We start from the raw sequence: 13,799 nt of genomic DNA on the forward strand, positions 1-13,799 counted from the left end.
GGAAAGCTGACTTCCAAAATTTTGTTTTTGGACGGCAATGCTCGACCTCACACGGCAAACCGCACTAAAGAACTCCTTGATTCATTCAAATGGGAAATTTTCCCTCATCCGTCCTACAGCCCCGATCTTGCACCAAGCGACTTCCACTTGTTTCCCAAGATGAAGACGCAGCGCTTTGATGACGACGCGGAACCCCAAGCGGGTAGTGACTCACTGGCTGAAGTATCAGGCAGCAGAATTTTACGGCGAAGGTCTTTCAGAACCTGTCCACGGCTAAGATAATTGCCTCAATGTGTTTGGTGACTATATGGAAAAGTAGTACGTCAGGCGCTCTTTCAGATGTATATAATAAAACGTATTTCTTGTACTTAGTTTCTTTATGTCAAAAAGTTCCCTACTTTCTGAACAGTCCTCTTAACTGGTGATGAGACGTGGGTACGGCCACGATGTTGAGACCGAGGTTCAATCTTCACAGTGGGTCGGGAAAGGCTCAACACGGTCACGTAAAATGTCACAGCCTTGCTGATTCTCTTTTTTGGTTTTGAATGATTAGTTCAGCATGAATTCTCACCACAGGGACAAACTGTTAATCGATGGTACTATAGGGGCGTGTTGTGACGCCTGCGAAAAAATGTGAGAAGGAAACGGCCTGAAATGTGGCGAGACAATTCATGGCTCTTGCATCACGATAATGCACCCGCACATTCATCCCTGTTAGTGCTTGACTGCTGCACAAAGAACGAAATCACTGTGCTGTCTCATCCTCCACACCCTCCATACTTGGCCGCTGCGGAGTTTTTTATTTCCATAATTGAAAACTCCATTGTAAGGACGAAGATTTGCAACGACAGACGAGATAAAAGAAAATTATCAAAGAGCGCTTCTCGCGATCCAGAAAGAGGCGTACCAACTATGCTTCCAGAGGTGGAAACGGCGTTCGGAGCGGTGTATCAATTGTGGAGGAGCGTATTTCGAAGGAGACTATGCACAATAAGTAAAAGGTAAGTGTAAAAAAATTTTCTAGACAAACTTCCGGAATTTTCTGAACCGACCACTTATGCCAAGAAAAACATGGAAGCGAACGGAAAAGTGATTACAGCATGATGGGCAACAAAACAATATTTTGAGCACTTAATAGGTAAGAACTCATGTTAAGACAAACCAAATAAATTAGTGAGCATTCGATACTAAGGGGTATGGGGGCTTTCCACTCACACTGTATTTTATACGACTTCATGATGTTGGGAGTGCGTAACTCGAACTGTTCTCTTCGAGGCGTAAGTAAGGTCCGAATAGGCTCGAAATGGAAACCACTGTGAAAATGCGATGGAACTTCGCACAGATGTGTTGGGCAGTGTCTTTAGTGTGCCTGTCGATCGCTTCACGCCGGTCTTTTCAGTTCAGAGCGCAAAGCGATCACGTAGAAATGCCTAAAACAACAGTGTCTCCCGCTAAGTACGAGGGTCACTCTAAAAGAAATGCACACTATTTTTTAGTCCCTCTTTTATTGTACATGTTTGAAAGTTTTACAGTGTGTAGATACATGATTTAGTAACAATATTTTCATTTCTGCACACAATTTCCACCCCTCTCAACTGCCATACGCCATCTTCGAACCAGCGCCTGTATACCCGCACGGTAAAATTCTGGACCAACCTGTTGGAGCCACTGTTTGGCAGCGTGCACAAGGGAGTCATCATCTTCAAACCTTGTTCCCCGAACAGAGTCTTTCAGTTTCCCAAAGAGATGATAGTCACATGGAGCCAAGTCAGGACTGTAAGGCGGGTGTTTCAGAGTTGTCCATCCGAGTTTTGTGATCGCTTCCATGATTTTTTGACTGACATGTGGCCGTGCATAGTCGTGCAACAGAAAAACATCCTGTTTTTGTCGCTGTGGTCGAACATGACTCAGTCGAGCTTGGAGTTTCTTCAGTGTCGTCATATATGCATCAGAATTTATGGTGGTTCCACTTGGCATGATGTCCACAAGCAAGAGTCCTTCGGAATCGAAAAACACTATAGCCATAACTTTTCCAGCAGAAGGTGTTGTTTTGAATTTTTTTTCTTGGGTGAATTTGCATGATGCCACTCCACTGATTACCTCTTCGTCTCTGGTGAAAAATGATGGAGCCATGTTTCATCACCTGCCACAATTCTTCCAAGAAATTCGTCTCCACCATTCTCGTACTGTTCCAAAAGTTCGCTGCAAACCGTTTGTCTTGTTTCTTTGTGAGCCACTGTCAACATCCTGGGAACCCACCTGGCACAAACCTTTTTTAACGCCAACACTTTTAGTTCAAATGGTTCAAATGGCTCTGATCACTATGGGACTTAACTGCTGTGGTCATCAGTCCCCTAGAACTTAGAACTACTTAAACCTTACTAACCTAAGGACATCACACATATCCATGCCCGAGGAATGATTCGAACCTGCGACCGTAGCGGTCGCGCGGTCCCAGGCTGTAGCGCCTAGAACCGCTCGGTCACCCCGACCGGCACACATTTAGTATTCTGCAAACATTTCCTACCCCTATCCCAACGTAGCGTGACAATTCGCTCACTGTGATGCGTCTGTCAGCAGTCATTCTGTAACTCTCTGCACATTGTCTGGAGTGTGTGCAGTACGAGGCCTGCCGCTGCGAGGACAATCCTCAATATTTCCGTGCCCACTTTCATCACATAACCTGCTTGCCCATCGACTAACTGTACTGCGATCGGCAGCAGCATCTCCATACACCTTTTTCAACCTCTTGAGGATGTTTCTCACTGTGTTCACAGCACAGGAATTCTATGACAGCACGTTGCTTCTGACAAACGTCAAGTGTAGCAGCCATTTTGAAGATATGCTGTGATGGCGCCACTCACGGGAATAGGTTGATCTAAGTTTGAAAAGAAGCGGTACGGCTGTATCTACACACTGTAAAACTTTCACACATGCAGAATGACAACTATATTTTTACAAAAAATAGTGTGCATTTCTTTTGGAATGACCCTCGTATATGGATCTGGTGAGACATTTCGCCTGAAGCTATGCAACCCATATAACATACATGTCATGCGTTTCTTTACGCAAGACATTTTTCAGTCGCATTCTGCAGGAGCAATGAAGATGCTCCTGCAGCATTTTCGATGGGAAGTGCTTGATCACCCATAATACAGCCCTTAACTGGCTCCCTCTGTTGTTCATCTTTTCTCACATGAACCGCTGGCTACGAAGACAACATTTTGACACAAACAACGAAAAGGCAGACCATCTTTGATAACTGGCGGAAAGCACAGACGGATGCTTTCTGTGACGAGGGTACTGCAAAGTGCGTACAACGCAACGACAAATATCTAAGTCGGAGGTTGGTGGAAAGTGTGGCTGACTTTTGCGAATAAAAAATTTTTGATTTTCACTGTGGTTTTCATTTCGCGACCGATCCGACCTTACTTGCCCATCAGCCCTCGTATTATGACGAAGCTGTTGTGAAGATTGGCGAAACCAGAAACGTGAACACTGTCATTATGAAACTATCCTGACGTAATAAATTATTATAAAAACTTTCGCAAATGGAACAGGAATTGGGGAACAGACGGTGTTCCACCATCTACATCTACATACAAACTCCGCAGTCCACCATACGGTGCGTGGCGGAGGGTACCTCGTACCACAACTAGCATCTTCCCTCCCTGTTCCATTCCCAAACAGAACGAGGGAAAAATGACTGCCGATATGCCTCTGTACGAGCCCTAGTCTCTCTTATCTTTGTGGTCTTTCCGCAAAATGTAAGTTGGCGGCAGTAAAATTGTACTGCAGTCAGCCTCAAATGCTGGTTCTCTAAATTTCCTCAGTAGCGATTCACGAAAAGAACGCCTCCTTTCCTCTAGAGACTCCCACCAGAGTTCCTGAAGCATATCCGCAACACTCGCGTGATGATCAAACCTACCAGTAACAAATCTAGCAGCCCGCCTCTGAATTGCTTCTATGTCCTCCCTCCATCCGACCTGTTAGGGATCCCAAACGCTCGAGCAATACTCAAGAATAGGTCGTATTAGTGTTTTGTAAGCGGTCTCCTTTACAGATGAACCACATCTTCCCAAAATTCTACCAATGAACCGAAGACGACTATCCGCCTTCCCCACAATTGCCATTACATGCTTGTCGCAATTAATATCGCTCTGCAATGTTACGCCCAAATATTTAATCGACGTGACTGTGCCAAGCGCTACACTACTAATGGAGTATTCAAACATTACAGGAATCTTTTTCCTATTCATCTGCATTAACTTACATTTGTTTATATTCAGAGTTAGCTGACATTCTTTACACCAATCACAAATCCTGTCCAAGTCATCTTGTATCCTCCTACAGCCACTCAACGACGACGACACCTTCCCGTACACCACAGCATCATCAGCAAATAGCCGCGCATTGCTATCCACCCTATCCAAAAGATTATTTATGTAGATAGAAAACAACAGCGGACGTACCACACTTCCCTGGGGCACTCTAGATGATACCCTCACCTCCGATGACCACTCACCATCGAGGACAACGTACTGGGTTCTATTACTTCTTCGAGCCACTCACATACTTGGGAACCAATCCCATATGCTCGTACATTAGTTAGGAGTCTGCAGTGGGGCACCGAGTCAAACGCTTTCCGGAAGTCAAGGAATATGGCATCCGTCTGATACCCTTCATCCATGGTTCGCAAGATATGTGAAAAAAGGGCGAGTTGCGTTTCGCAGGAGCGATGCTTTCTAAAGCCGTGCTGATGCATGGACAGCAACTTCTCTGTCTCAAGGAAATTCATTATATTCGAACTGAGAATATGTTCGAGAATCCTGCAACAAACCGATGTTAAGGATATTGGTGTGTAATTTTGAGGATCCGTCCTTCTCCCCCTCTTATACAGGGTGTTACAAGAAGGTACGGCCAAACTTTCAGGAAACATTCTCACACACAAAGAAAGAAACTTTGTTATGTGGACATGTGTCCGGAAACGCTTACTTTCCATGTTAGCTCATTTTATTACTTCTCTTCAAATCACATTAATCATGGAATGGATACACACAGCAACAGAACGTACCAGTGTGACTTCAAACACTTTGTTACAGGAAATGTTCAAAATGTCCTCCGTTAGGGAGGATGCATGCATCCACCCTCCGTCGCATGGAATCCCTGATGCGCTGATGCAGCCCTGGAGGGTGGCGTATTCTATCACAGCCGTCCACAATACGAGCACGAAGAGTCTCTACATTTGGTACCGGGGTTGCGTAGACAAGAGCTTTCAAATGCCCCCATAAATGAAAGTCAAGATGGTTGAGGTCAGGAGAGCGTGGAGGCCACGGAATTGGTCCGCCTCTACCAATCCATCGGTCACCGAATCTGTTGTTGAGAAGCGTACGAACACTTCGACTGAAATGTGCGGGAGCCCCATCGTGCATGAACCACATGTTGTGTCGTACTTGTAAAGGCACATTTTCTAGCAGCACAGGTAGAGTATCCCGTATGAAATCATGATAACGTGCTCCATTAAGCGTAGGTGGAAGTACATACCGACGAAACTAAAATGAGCTCTAACATGGAAATTAAGCGTTTCCGGACACGTGTCCACATAACATCTTTTCTTTATTTGTGTGTGAGGAATGTTTCCTGAAAGTTTGGTGGTACCTTTTTGTAACACCCTGTATACAGGCGTCACCTGCGCTTTTTTCCAGTCGCTCGGGACTTTACGTTGGGCATACACCGTAATGTAGCTTGCAGAGGACAGATGTAGATGTAGACGTAGACGAACTGATAGCCACGTGTCGCCGAGAGTGCGTCATGAGATGGAATGGCTACCGGTTTCGCGACACTGCCCGTTCTCGCGCCTCGGTTGTTTCGCAACAGTGCTGGAGACAGTAACACACCCGCGCGCGTCTCGCGCTGCAGACCACGCCTCAGGGGAGAGAGCGGCAGTCACACACACACACACACACACACACACACACACACACACGCACATCCACGAGAGCCGGGGGCCCGGCCAGTGCGCCTTTCTCCTGAAGCACGCCGACCACACGTATACTCCCTTAGCCGCCTGCGTTACCCCGCCCAGACAGAAAGAGATGGCTGTCGGTTTGTTTCCGTCGCCACCGCTGCCGCAATCCTGCAAAGTAGACGAGGAAAGAGGTGGTGCTCGTAAAACGCCCTCCGCGGACACAGACGCGAAAGGACACACGAGCCGCCACCGGCCGAGTTACGTCAGGGAGACAATATTGCGACACGTTTGCGGGGCGCTAGCGTTCTTCTTACCCGTGGGGCGTAAGGAGGAAGTGCGGCGAGGAGAGCGATGTCCGACACCCGAGACTGCGAATTACACTACTGGCCATTAAAATTGCTACACCACGAAGATGTTGTGCTGCAGACGCGAAATTTAACCGACAGGAAGAAGATGCTGTGATATGCAAATGATTAGCTTTTCAGAGCATTCACACAAGGTTGGCGCCGGTGGCGACACCTACAACGTGCTGACATGAGGAAAGCTTCCAACCGATTTCTCATACACAAACAGCAGCTGACCGGCGTTGCCTGGTGAAAAGTTGCTGTGATGCCTCGTGTAAGGAGGAGAAGTGCGTACCATCACGTTTCCGACTTTGATAAAGGTCGGATTGTAGCCCATCGCGATTGCCGTTTATCGTATCGCGACATTGCTGCTCGCGTTGCTCGAGATCCAATGACTGTTAGCAGAATATGGAATTGGTGGGTTCAGGAGGCTAATACGGAACGCCGTGCTGGATCCCAACGGCCTCGTATCACTAGCAGTCGAGATGACAGGCATCTTATCCGCATGGCTGTAACTGATCGTGCAGCCACGTCTCGATCCCTGAGTCAACAGATGGGGACGTTTGCAAGACAACAACCATCTGCACGAACAGTTCGACGACGTTTGCAGCAGCATGGACTGTCGGCTCGGAGACCGTGGCTGCGGTTACCCTTGACGCTGCATCACAGACAGCAGCGGCTGCGATCTTGTACTCAACGACGAACCTGGGTGCACGAATGGCAAAACGTGATTTTTTCGGATGAATCCAGGTTCTGTTTACAGCATCATGATTGTCGCATCCGTGTTTGGCGACATCGCGGTGAACGCACATTGGAAGCGTGTATTCATCATCGCCATACTGGCGTATCACCCGGCGTGATGGTATGGGGTGCCATTGGTTACACGTCTCGGTCACCTCTTGTTCGCATTGACGGCACTTCGAACAGTGGACGTTACATTTCAGATGTGTTACAACCTGTGGCTCTACCCTTCATTCGATCCCTGCGAAACGCTACATTTCAGCAGGATAATGCACGAACGCATGTTGCAGGTCCTGCCCTGGCCAGCACATTCTCCATATCTGTCAACAATTGAAAACGTCTGGTCCATGGTGGCCGAGCAACTAGCTCGTCACAATACGCCAGAGGTGGTTGTTCTGGGTACTGATTTCTCAGGATCTATGCACCCAAACTGCGTGAAAATGTAATCACATGTCAGTTCTAGTATAATACATTTGTCCAATGAATACCCGTTTATCATCTGCATTTCTGCTTGGTGTAACAATTTTAATGGCCTGTAGTGCATTTCCCACGTTACACTTTCCAAAGACAAAAAATGCCGTAACCAACTGGATACCTCTGTTCCTTGAACATCTCGTACAATCTGCTTCATCGGAAAATTGGAATTAAGTCTCATTTCTTTCCGATCCACCGGGCGCCGGTTCACGGCCGGATGCTGACTTTCGAGTCCAGAGTGCAAGACAGAGCTCACGTAACCTCTCCGGGCAGAGCAAAAACCTGGGAAATCTGGAGAACAGCCTGGAGAAATCCGTGGAAGACACGCCTATCGCAGGAAAGAAAGGGCCGGGAAGTCCGGGCGTGGGCGCGGCGCTCGGTGGTGGATCTGGGGCGTCCTTCACAGGGCGACGACTCGCCTCTCCAAGGCTGCGCGGGCTAAGAAGCTGCTGGCGACCCTGTAGGGATGGCGCTCGCTCGAAAAAAAAAAGGTGTGCTCAAGAAGTTTTCGCAGAATTTGCGGACAACCAAACGAATAGGCGAGAGTCGAAATAATCATCTTAATCATACGGCTGACAGCCCCACTCTCACAGAATTGATTAGCTACGGTAATGAAACGACGCTCTGTAAGCACGTCCTACGGTTTTCGTATGTTTTCTGCCACTGTAAATAATTCGCCTTTACTGTACTGGGATAAAGATACATGAGCTCACCGCACGGGTAGTGGGCAAGATCTTTGGCTATGAGTTTAATGTAAACTGTGGTGTGTGTGCTTGGTTGACAGTCAGTTGCGCAGTGCTGGGGAATTCTAATTAGAGACGAAACGAAAAAAACGTAGTATCCTGTGACTACAATATCAACGAGTCACTGTTGGAATCGGCCAACTCATACAAATACCTGGATGTAACACTTAGTAGGGATCTGAAATGGACTGATCACATAGGTTCAGTCATAGGTAAGGCAGGTGGTAGACTTCGGTTTATTGGTAGAATACTGGAGAAGTGCAATCGGTCTACAAAAGAGATTGCTTACAAATCAGTCATGCGGCCCATCCCAGACCCATTCTGGAATTAAAATTGAAACCAACGAGTACTCAGTCACAATTTTTTAGTTTTGGTAACTAGGTCTCAACACTTCTAAGTGTGCCTTCATCAGAATTTAGACATTTGAAGTGAGCAATAACATAATTACAAATTTGTGGGAAGAAAATTTTTTTATATAAAAAAGTGTCAGTACTAACTATACAAGACAGAGCCGGTACTTACATGCCACGTGCAAAATAAATAACAGGCCAGAAGGTCTTTAGTCACAAAATATTTAAAAGGAATGTGTGAAGGCGAGCCTCTAAAGGCTGCTCATACCTATACAGCCACAGGTTGCAACAAAGAAAGAAAAAAAAAAATTCTTCTCGCAAATTTGTAATTATGTTATAGACCACTTTAAATGTCTAAATTTTGATGCAGTAATTCTTATAAGTGTTGAAACCTAGTTAATAAGACTAAAATATTGTGACCGAGGGCTCACTTGTTTCAATTTTAATTTATAAACGGTCACTGAACCAAGCAGCCATGTTCAAATTTTTTGATATCCTAGAATATGGCTCAAGTGTGTGGGACACTTGCCATATAGCACTAACGGGGGATATTGAATCTATATAGAGAAGGGCAGCATGAAAGGCCACAGGTTTGTTTAAACCATGGGAGGCTGTCACAGAGATACTGAAGGGACTGAAATGGCACATTCTTGAAGACAGACGTAAACTATCCCCAGAAAGTCTATTAACAAAGTTTCAAGAACCGGCTTTAAATGATTGCTCTGTGGATATACTACAACCTCCTACGTATCCATCACACAGGGATCGTGAGGATGAGATTAGAATAATTTCTGCACGCACAGAGGTATTCAAACAATCATTCTTCTCACGCTCCATACTTGAATGGAACAGAAAGAAACCCTAATAACTGGTACAATGGGACGTACCCTCTGCCATGCACCTCACGGTGGCTTTCAGAGAATATATGTAGATGTCGACATAGCAGCAAGCAGCTGAGTTTTAGAGTAAGAGATTTGATACTTGTGCCTGTGTAATAAATTATCTGGAATATTTTGTTATGGAGATGAGAGCTTGTTTATAAAGCTATTGTATCGATTGTATTCATGGACAAGACTTGTGAATGAATACTTCAAAGTACTATTTGTACGTGCAAGAATGAAATGTCTGTTTATCACAATGACAACTGAAGGAAATCTTTGTCCCTTAGATAACTAATTATATTCATGATTTGTCTTAATTTGATCTGTGGGGAAAGTTGAAGGATATTTGCTATCGTGATCCACCGACAACGTCAATGCATGTGCGAACATTACGGAAGGTGAACTACTCGCTGTTGAGAGGAATGTCGTCACACGTATTGCCAAATGCATTGAGTTTGACGGACATCATTTTGAGCATTTATTGCAATAATGTGGTATTTACAGGTAATCACGTTGTAACAGCATTCGTTCTCAGAAATGATAAGTTCACAAAGGTACATGTATCACATTGGAACAACCGAAATAAAATGTTCAAACGTACCTACGTTCTGTATTTTAATTTAAAAAACCTACCTGTTACCAAATGTTCATCTAAACCATATGTTTGTGACTATTACAGCGCCATCTATCACAAAGCGAAAAAAGTGGTCCAACTAAAACATTCATATTTCTTTACGTACTACACGAATATGTAATAAAAATCGAGGTTCCTATTTTAAAAAACACAGTTGACATTCGTTTGACTTACGGCACCGCCATCTAGCGGGCCAACCATAGTGCCATCAGGTTTATCCCTTCAAGCTGGACAAGTTCCGTTCTTTGTAGTTTTTTTTCGTTTGACGCTTACGTCGTGAGATATTTGGTCCGATCACGATCAATGGACCACCCTGTATATGGGCTTTTGGGGTTTGGAAACTGCCAAACCGGAGACCTTTAACACTTAAGTATAGGGGAGGGTGCATTGTGTGTGTGTGTGTGTGTGTGTGTGTGTGTGTGTGTGTGTGAATTCCTATGGGACCAACTACTGTGGTCATCGGTCCCTAGACTTACGCACTACTCAAACTGATTTATGCTATGAACAACACACGCACACCCATGCCCGAGGGAGGACTCGAACCTCCGGCAGCAGGGGGCGGTACATTTTGGACCGGAATTTTAAGCATGTAGGTACAGTGGAGAAAAAAGGTTGGACCCCCGGACGTTTTGAACCCCGAGGTGCCTGATCACCTGCATTCATTCATGTCCGTTGTGTATTCCGACGGATTTGGGCAATTCCAGCAGGACAATGCGACACCCCGCCCGTGAGTGGCTCTAGGAACAATCTTCTGAGTTCAAACACTTCCGCTGCCCACCAGACTCTCCCGGCATGAACGTTATTGTGGGATGCCTTGCAACGTGCTGTTCACCAAGAGGTCTCCATCCCCTCGTACTCTTACGGATTTATGGACAGTCCTGCAGGATTCATGGTGTCAGTTCCCTGCAGCACTACTTCAGATATTAGTCGAGTCCATGCCACGTCATCTTACGGCACTACTGCGTGCTAGCGGGATCGCTACACGATATTAGGCAGGTGTACCAGTTTCTTTTGCTCTCCAGTGTATGTTGAAAGAGATACCGCCAGCGGAATTCGAGAGAATTAAGAGTTGTTCATGGTGCTATAGGTTAATCAGGGCATACGGTGATACGCACACGTGTATCGTCAAGCCATTCTTAACAGCACAAACTGCAGTTGCGTGTTGGATGCAGCGTTATCCTATATTACTGAACATGTGAACATTCGAGGAAATTGTAAGGACTGTGATAATGTCACTGCATTGTATTCAGAAGGCGGATGCCCCTCAAGAAGTAGCTCGAAGTGTTCCGACCGAGAGCTGACAGTTTATATGCAGGTGTGTCAGAGTAACTGTTGTGATGACTTTGACGAGAATGTAAACATTGCTTATGAATAATATAGTGTATGCAAATGCTTCATTTTCTGCCAGTGATCATCACTTAAAGTTTAGAAGCCTTTGCCTCAGCTGTTATTCTTACCACAGAAACAACGAACTAGTGAAGTTAGTTTGTTACTGTTGGTCACATATATCATATTAAAATACGTAAAACTGTTTTTCTACAAAAGTGAAGAAACACAGGCTTCCAAATTACAGAAAGGACACTGAAAGTTGAGTGTGTTGCCTCTAGTACGTAATTTTTTCCCCAGCACGTTTTCTGCATTCACATATCTGACTTCCACGTACATTTTCAGTCAGAATTAAAGTAGATTGAGGTAGCCACAAATTTAAAAATCATTTATAAATATATTTGCAATTTTTATTGGATTTAATTATAATAATTTCATAGAACGAAAGGAATTAGTATTACACCTGCTTTTCTTGACGTGGCTTTGCTACGAACATGCTCTAAATTTTACACTCGTTTTGCAATGAAGTCGTCCCAGCCCTTTTATTACTATACACAGCTTCCTTCATGCGAGTGTAAGTTCAAAACGATGCGTTACTGGACATTGCTTTATTGAGAAAAATGTTTAATTTCATGCCCTATATTATTTCAGGAAACTAATAGCGACTATTATTATACGCCTTGTATAATTTCTTTTAGAGTAAGAATTATTTGGAATGCAGAAAGTCGAAAAATTGGCGTAAATCAAGTCTCCAGTAGCCCAATGAGGCTTTGAAAGAACTTACTCACCAGTCAAATGAAACATGAAAGAATGAGCAAATGTTAAATATATCAAGAAAGAATAGTAGCGCCATGACGCTTTCATAAAGTAGGTAACTGAAATAATAGTAATACACTGCTATGAAAAATAGTGACGAAGATAGCTGTGGAACTGCATGATAGCTCAACCATGGCGTGCAAGGGAGAAAACTGATGGGAATGACGAACTTTCAAGTTCGACATCAGATGTTAGTCAATAATGAATTGTTGTAAAATGTATGTATGCTTCATTTACTTTCATTTTATAAATTAGTTTAATTTACTTTCACTTCTCCTTAAAGCTAAAGGCTATGTACAGTGACGAAAGTGTGATACCAGTAACGCTGCGATGGGGTGTTTGGTTCTCACTCGTTCCCTGGCGTGTCCCCATGGTTCATTAAATAGACATCACATGTGAACCACCATGAGTCGTGCAATGGGTAGCATGCCTGCAACAGCCCCGCGGGATTAGCCGAGCGGTCTGAGGCGCTGCAGTCATGGACTGTGCGGCTGGTCCCGGCGGAGGTTCGAGTCCTCCCTCGGGCATGGGTGTGTGTGTTTGTCCTTAGGATAATTTAGTTTAAGTAGTGTCTAAGCTTAGGGACTGATAACCTTAGCAGTTAAGTCCCATAAGATTTCACACATATTTGAACATTTGAACATGCCTACAACACTGTCATTGGCGATTTGCGAACCTTTGGTTCAGGAAATATTTAAGTCACAGCAGCAAGTCCAGCAGCCTTGCCTCATTAAATTCAGTTGCCAAGGTTCGGAAATCTGTGAGACATTGTTGATGCATAGTTGATCTGAGGCAACTTTTTAACACGAGCCAGAGTGTTCAATGACCTTTCTGCTTCAGCTACAGTCACTGGTAGAGTGTAAAAGATGAGAATATAAAAAGAGGCGCGTAGTTATGCATACATTTGGAAAAAGCTTAAATTTTTGTGCTTGTGCGTCTTGTTCAAGATTTCTAATGGTTCCAAAGTAATGTATTCAAAGTTTGATGTATGAATTGTTTTCATGTATTTAATTTCTTCTTCCAAATATGTTATAATACCATTATGGTAGTCATTCATAAACAACTATCACGCCTCAGCGAGCTGATTGTCAGTCATCGTCGAGTATTTTCATAAAACCAAAAGTTTCATCTAAATTTTTCATTGTTTCATATCTGATTTTTAACTATTGAATAAATTTTGTGAATTAGCACCTGTCACTTTATTCCTGGTTTCAACATGAAATGATTTCTTTTTAGTACGCATCTCCAGAAATTCTGGATCGATTTAATTGCACTGGCAACAACTTTTATATTCAGGGAGGATGGTGTCCCAATTTTCGCGAAGATATTTTAGGTCATTTAAGATATTTTCGACATCGCAACATCAGTGGTAGTATTTCGAGCTTGTAGTAATTTGCTTCTATAGGAAGTTTGTACCAATAACTTCCGCTAAATTGATGCCACGATTAAAGTCTTGATTGATCTCACATAATACAAAACACGCCGTACCACACAACGTTTCAGCTGACAAATTTAAGTGTTT

This window comes from Schistocerca serialis, chromosome 10 (genome assembly GCF_023864345.2).
Source record: "Schistocerca serialis cubense isolate TAMUIC-IGC-003099 chromosome 10, iqSchSeri2.2, whole genome shotgun sequence".
Lineage (NCBI taxonomy): Eukaryota > Metazoa > Arthropoda > Insecta > Orthoptera > Acrididae > Schistocerca > Schistocerca serialis.